Below are 7,861 nucleotides of genomic sequence, written 5' to 3'. Positions count from 1 at the left end.
CACGCTGGAGCGAGTGGCAGCAACTCCCTAAGAATCTGAGACTGTGGTAAAGCCCACACTGGAGCAATCCGATGGGGAAGGATTGCATCCTGCGGGTAGGACTCATGCTGGAGACGTTTGTGGATTTTTCTTCGTGAGTATGGCATCCACTGGAGCAGGGGAAAAGGGTGTAAGGACTCCTCCTCCTTTAAGAAAGAAGCGGCAGTAACAGCATGGGATGAACTGACCTGCACTCCCCCAGTCCCTGCCCCCCTGCGCCGTTGGAGGGGAGGAGGTAGAGCCCGGAGGAAAAGGAAAGGGGGGAGAAGGAAGGTGTTGGTTATAAGATCTGGCTTTGTTTCTTTTTATCCTCTCGAGTAACCAATTTTGTTTCCCTTTGTCCTTTTAAGTAACTGTTAATAAATTGTTTTGCTTTAAGAAAGCCAAGTCTGTTTTGCCTGGGACCATGGTCGGTGGGTGCTCCCTCTGTTCTTGTCTCGACCCTCAGTCCCTTTATTACATTTTTCTCCTCTCCACTTTACTGGATAAGAAATGAGAGAGTGGCTGTGTGGAGTTTAGTTGCCGGATCGGCCTAAACCTCGACAAGGAGTCACATGGAAAAGATGAGGGGTCATGGGTACAAGTTACTTTTGGGAAGATTCCTATTGGATGCAAGGCAAAAATTGTTCACAATGGGAACAATCAACCATTGGAATAATCTCCCCAGGGAAGTGGTGGATTCCCCAACATTGGACACTTTTAAGATTCAGCTGGACAAGGTGCTGGACCATCTTGTCTTTTGCCCAGGACCATGCTTTTGGAAAGAAAGGTTTGACCAGATGATCCTTAAGGTCCCTTCCAACCTGGTATTCTATGATTCTATGAGAATGCTTGTTTGTATTTACTCTAAAGGCTACACATGGCTTTTCCCAATGGTTCAAGGCTAATTTTGCTCTTTATTTTTTTTTTTTTTAAAGTATACCTATTTACACACAGTTGTGTTCTATTTTTTTGAAAAATAACAGTTTAAACACCTCAATTTAAGCCTTGATATTACTATTACTTGATATTACTATTCTATTACTCAATAATAGAATTGCCAGGAAACATTTTGAAATAGCTAAATGCAACGTCATGAATCAGGAACAGAGAAAGTTGGGGATTTTGGCAGGATGTGGTATTTCTTTTCGAGAAGCTGTGATTCTGAGAGGAAACTGGTAGTCTTGTTAGATAACCAGCTTATTTCAGATAACAGATTAAGTGTATGGTAAAAAGAATTAATGGCATCCCCTCATATATAAAAAAGACCATTGAGCAAGTATAGGGAAATTACTTTTCTACTGCATTCATCAGTTTAAAATGGATTTATCTAACTTTAACCATCTAAATTGATCTGATTTTCCCACTACAGGCTTTTTGTCTGTTGTCTTTGGAAAAGAAAGCTAGATGGCTAGCATAAACTACATGTCTAACATTTAGGTAGCTCGGGTTAAATGAGATGAACCCCATTCATCAACCAGTGATATGCTCTTATGACAAAGGCAATGGAGACATGGACATACTAGTGAGAGTCCAGTGAAGGCCCATGAAAATGATTACGGGACAGGAGAATCTCTCAAAGAGGAGGAAGCTGAGAGAGCTAGGACTATTCAAATACCCTGGAGAAGAGAAGGCTCGGGGGGATCTTATCAATGCATAGAATTACCTGAAGGGAGATTGTGGAGTCTCTCTCCTCAGAGATATTAAAAAGCCGTCTAGATGTGGTCCTGGGAAAGAAGCTCTAGGTGTCCCTGCTTGGACCAGAGGATCTCCAGAGGTCCTTTCCAACCTGAACCATTCTGTTATTCCTTTTGACAGTCTTGGAATAATGTCTTCAGTTTCAGTATTCTTAGTTCAGGGCAGATGGTGATCCTGCCTGTGTTAGTGATTTTAGATGATGGTCCATGTAGGGCCACGACAGAAAATTGCTAACTGAACTCTGCTGTGAGAAAGGGAATTGGGGGGATTGTTATTTAACAGATATAGTTGCAACCTGGACTCAGCTTTGAGAACATAACCTTGAAAAAGGGAGCTGGGAGGGTTGTTATTGAACAATACGTTGCGATCTGAAAAAACGCTGTTAGCCAGCAGAGCACGTACTTGGCTGGCCTTGTTGCATGCGCTGGCCAGGTGTGCGGCAACATCTAGTCAGTACCTTTCCATGGATTCTGTTGAGAGTGTAAAAGTGGCGGCTCAGAACGGATTCGGGGAAGCTACTGAGCACACTCTACAAACAGACAGGAGATGCCCTGAAGGTGCCATGCCTACCTCCCTTCTCCACGATGACCCTGCTAACTGACACCCTCCTGCTCGACGGAGTCTTGGACATAGTCAGGATGCTAAGACTCTCAGAAAGGGAAACAATATGCTAGTAACTGCTTCTGCAAGGCTATAACAGAGCAATATGCTAGTAACTACTTCGGAAGGGTATACCAGAGCACTACATGCTGCTGTGCTTTTGCTGGTGACTGCTTTTTGCAGGACTGTGGCAGAACAATAATTACTGTTGTGTTTTTCCATAAAAATCAAGTGTTGGGTAAGCTTTGTGCATAAGAATCCTTCGAACTGGTTACACTGCCTTTTCAAGACTTGAGAATCATCAGATCCTTAAGATAAAAGGTAAAAGTTTCCTAAGCTTTTTGGTGCTCAGTTTCTATTGCTTCATATTGACATTCCCTATGATTATCACTATTAGTAGCAGTATTGTTTTCATATGGTTGGGAAAAGTAGGTATAATAAGACTGTTACTGTGACCTGGAGCAACAGAGTTCATTTGATACACAAAATCTGTGTTAATTTATGGGCCATTTTTGTTTTGGAGTGATTATTTCTATTAATATAACCCAGTGACCTTCAAAGGTTTGTGCAATGCATACAGCTTCCAGATTCCACCTGTAGGAAATGAAGAGGAATCCTCTTGTGCTCTGTCCTTTCCTTATCATCTACATTTTAGGAAAATGAGGCAAACAGCCTCATACTATGATGTCATGTTTTCTCTTCTAGCTGTTGATCATCAGGAAAACAGTTGCTTTTGTCCATGTTTAAACTATCAGCAATGGCACTAGAATCTCCACAGTTAGACTGAAAGGGACAGGGCCTGGAGATATTTTTGTTTCAGGCTCTCAGCAAGTTCACACAGACAGCTTTGCATCATTTACTGTCATATAGAAGGCTTGGTTTTGGAATCATAGATGAGATTACTATTAAAAGGGAAAAAAAATTCAAGACAAGTAATTTAGAGGCCAGAAACTGCTCTTCCTCTTGCTTCTGTTTCTCCTGACTAGCTCCATAGTGCAGAGCACCAGAAACTAATAAAAAGTAGAGATTGTCACACATACTACTTTCTGTGGTGAGGCCCTTTTTCTCCCTATGGTTTAGTGTTGCTCACCAGCCTGGGCTGCGGCACCAGGGACGCTGTTGCATCTTCCGCAGCCAGGAGGAAATGGCCTGCCTCTTGTGGGCAGGATCGGTACCTTGAGTTGAGTAGTTAATTAGTTCATTAGTAGTTCATTATCTCAACTCAGTCCAGCTGGATAAGAATGATTGGTGCCATAATTCCCCCTTTTTGTTTTACCATTTTTTCTGTTTTCACAAAGGCTTTATGGTGAGCAGAGACCCGGCCCATTCATCCAACTCCAGCACGCTTCCCTCCCGCGAATACCACGTCGGGGCTTGCGGCTTTACCTTCTTCTCCGAAGGACTCTCGCTCGAGCTCCCGGCTCTGGCTCCGGCTCTTTTGGCTCGGGCTCTCGGCTCGGCGAGGGAGTCGGGGCTTCCCAGGGCTTTCCAGGGTCTTATTGATGTATCACGTCGGGGTCACCAGTTGTTGCTCACCAGCCTGGGCTGCGGCACTAGGGACACTGTTGCATCTTCCGCAGCCAGGAGGAAATGGCCTGCCTCTTGTGGGCAGGATAGGTACCTTGAGTTGAGTAGTTAATTAGTTCATTAGTAGTTCATTATCTCAACTCAGTCCAGCTGGATAAGAATGATTGGTGCCATAGTTTAGTATAACTCCTGGCATAGCAGAGCCCTGCGGTGCCCGGTGTCATTATCAATGCTATAACAATAACAACAGTGATAATAATAATGTACTGGAAAACTTCACAGATGTAGAATGAAAAAGTTAAGTACTGCTCCCTCATTCAATGACACATAAATACCCATTAATTATCATTATGTATGAAGCTAAATTTTGAGATTTGACTTATTAAAAATTGGTTTGCCCAAGAGCTAGTGCCTTTTTGTACTTGGTTTTCATGATAATGCAGAGTGAGATATTTGTGTCGCCACCTCCTAGCTGGTCAGACCACTGCTTCAATGAAGAAACAACTTCCAATGATTTCCGTAGTAATCCTTCTTGTGTCCTGATGGAAGCAGGGAGCCCACAAGTATTTTTGTCCTAATATCTACGTGAGACTAAAAACCTTTCAAAAGATTTTCTGTTTTGCCTTTTCTCTGTGTTACCTCTGAAATAAATCCAGTCCTACAGGAACTTCACTTATGTATGTTTTCCCACCAGAAGACAGGAAACTTGATTGAAATCATGAAGACTAGGTGAATGAATAGCTGTTTTCCTATATCTGAGCCTTGGCAGAAAATAATTTTTGGTTTGAAAATCTGGGGAAATACACACATTTTATTTGTTGTTTTGAAATTATCAGACATAGATTTGGTTAGAACAAACCAAAGGTTTGTTTCAGACGTGGGCATTGTAATGACAAAGCAAATGTAGTGCCTCCCATATGAGAGGTCTTTCCATTTTGAACTTCCAAATTTAGATGAAATGTGTAATAAACTTGATGACAAACCAACCTCTTATGATTTGCTTAAAAATAGGCTGCCTACGTCAATAACAGTAGACTCAATCTGTTATTGCTACATGTGTTTCCATACTTAGTTCATATTTCTGTTACTGGCATTCCTCAGAGGATTGAGCAATCATTGCTTTACTTTAGGTTTATGAATATAGTCAAGCTGTGATAAGTGCAAGTCATCAACACTCAGACAACACACTGATAACTATAAACCAGTCTTATGTTTTGAACCAATGACATTAACAGCACTTTCTTAGTTAGTACTGCACTAGTGGTCAAATTGTTCATATTGCGTTAGGGTCGCTGGTGTTCAGGTTGGTTTAACTCGCATTGAAATTAATGGCCACAGTTGTGCAGGACTCATTTCAATATTTTTTCAATACCTTGAAATATAGCTTAGTATTTGTTGCTTTCCGATGGTAATTGTGAAAAAGTAATGGGGGTTCAACAGTGCATTCCTAGTTCACCTGATGAACCCACGTCCTGGTCTGCCAGGTAATGTTAATGGTACCAGCACTGACAAGAGTGCTTTCTAGACAGGTGTAAAATATGGGGATTCTCAAGTCAGCTTCAGACTGACCATCCTGTGCATCAGCCTGATAATGACATCAGGGAAGTGGATTAATTTAGTTAAATCATTAAATAACTACCAATAACCTCAGAATTCAGAAAAGTGAGTGACTGAGATTTACAGCTATGAAGTAGAGAGTAGAATTTGAGCTTTTCAGAGAAGGTTACAAAGCTATTCAGTGGCAGAATAAACTGTTTCTTCTCAGCACCGTGGGTTTTTCCTGTCTTTTTGGAAAGAGTTAGTTCCAAGACCAGGGAAATGTTAACCATATATGAACTCTCCTTGCTCATCAAACACTGTATTCCCATTACAAAGTCAGAATAGCAGAAAGATGACAGACAGTTAAAAAGGCATCTAGCAGAGACTACTGGACTTGATCCTTTCAGAGGTTACTTCTGGATATGCTGCTGTTTGTTTTACTCTTAAGAATATGGCAGTTTTTAGAAGGAAAGCCCAATATTGCTTTTAATATCCTGGTGGTCTCAGAAATATTTCGAGACTATTTGTCTTTTGACAAGGCTTTTTGTGCTTGTCTGTTTAAACACTCCCGCTCGGTAAAAGAATGCAGCTGTGGAGACAAACATGAAACTCAAGTTTATAGAGAGTTTGTGCTTAATTTTCACAAATAGTGTCCCCAACAAATACATGGGACTTTATATGCTAGTTTAGATTTGTTGATATTGAGAGCAAAGCAAATTGAGTTGTTACTTTAAAGACACAGTCTTTTTAATCATATTCTTACGATCACAAAATTTTTATGGGTGATTTCATGGCAAGATATCTCCAATGTGTTGTTTGCTAACTGTAAGAAGTTAGATAAGGGAGATTTTACTCCTGTTCTGGTGTACAACCTGATTTCATAACGAACTTACTACTTCAGGGAAGTAGTTTTGAACTTTAGTCAGGGCTGCTGACTAATCATATGACTCATTTGCTTTTTTCCTTTGAAAGGCGTTAACATTTTCACCATATTTTAGCGTGTATTTGACTAAGAAACCTCACAGAATCCTATACGAACGACTTCCACAGACTCAGCCTATTAGTACACCCTACTGGGATGATATAAGGTAAGAGTTACATAGCTGACTAGGTAACTCTATAGAAGCCAATGACATATGTTATGTTATAATTGGAAGGTCTTTATTTTTCTATTATATGCTATTTAAGTGCTAGCTTAGGAACAGTACTTAAAAGTACCTTTGTGATAAGAATATCTATGTTGGGCTTTCCATCTTTAGGTTAGCAATGAAATTAAACTGTGAAATAGAAAAAATATAGAAATCATAGACAATTTTGAAAGAACTAAAAGAAAACAGTTTTTATAGCATTTTAGAATTTGTATTCTTGATAAAATAGAATTCACTTCTAGAAAGCCAGATTCTGGTCTCCTTATTTTTGCTAGGTGGCCTTTTAACTTTCTGTGTCTTAGTTAATGGAACCGTGAAGTACATTTTTCAAAGTATGAATCTGAGTATTAGTTTTTAATTTCCTCTTTCAAAGCAAACCTCCAAGAAATCATAACTATGAATGATGTGTGGGTCTGTAAAACAGCCTCATCTCTGCTTCACTGTTATCAGTCAGTAACTGGGAAGGGTTCTTTGGGACCTACTGTTGTATCACTGAGATGAAAATCTATCACCACTGCCAAGAATTCCCCAAAATCCCTTTCAGCATGAACCTTCTCTTTGTGGGTTGAAGCAAGTCCAGGAGGACTGAAGGGTACTGAGGTGGGCATCCTAGTGAGTTCTAATTAATTGAATTGAACTGATTTTTATCTGACAAGTTCCCTTCCCAGACTTAAGGAAAAAAAAGAGCTTTAAATTCTCTACTGCAGTATTTGATTTGATCCCAAACAATTTTTTTATTTTCTATCTAATTTGTTGAAAAAAATTACGCTTTATTTTTAATTGCTTCACAACAAAAAGCTCTTCCCGTGAAGCTGCGAATCAGCTGAAAGGCCATTTATTCATGTGGCTGTAGTGGGGCTACCTGAATGCTGTGCATTGTCAGGAAGACAAGGCATCTTGTAGCTGTTGGTGGCTTTGAGCGTGGTCTGTGGGGGTTAACCTCTGACTACAGAGGAAGCTGATTTAGGCAAAAACTAGGCAGCCTTGGGATCCAGCAAAGTAGAGCTCTGAATAAGGTTTTTCTTTCCAGGCACTTTCCTAGGGTGTGGAAGATCCACCTTTTGTTCCTTCAGCTACTTGGTTGTCTGTTGCCTGTTTCGGTGGTCTGATTTTAACCGGTAATTTGCAGACTCTGTTTTGGAGATCTGCTTTATGAATAGGATAGGGATGGTAGAGCTGAAAGTGGTGCCTTGGTCAATGCACAATTCACTTCTGCAGGCAAGAAGTGAAGCAGGACTGATATAGGGAGAGGCTCAAGAGCAGATCCTGGTGGCAGGAGTAGCAGAAGTTAAACAGTAAAAAGGAAGTATCTGTGGATGAGGGATTCTGAG

This window comes from Tauraco erythrolophus, chromosome 7, assembly GCF_009769465.1.
Source record: "Tauraco erythrolophus isolate bTauEry1 chromosome 7, bTauEry1.pri, whole genome shotgun sequence".
In the NCBI taxonomy this organism is placed as follows: domain Eukaryota; kingdom Metazoa; phylum Chordata; class Aves; order Musophagiformes; family Musophagidae; genus Tauraco; species Tauraco erythrolophus.
The sequence above is the reverse complement of the archived record's forward strand: the minus strand, read 5'-3'. Positions refer to the sequence as shown.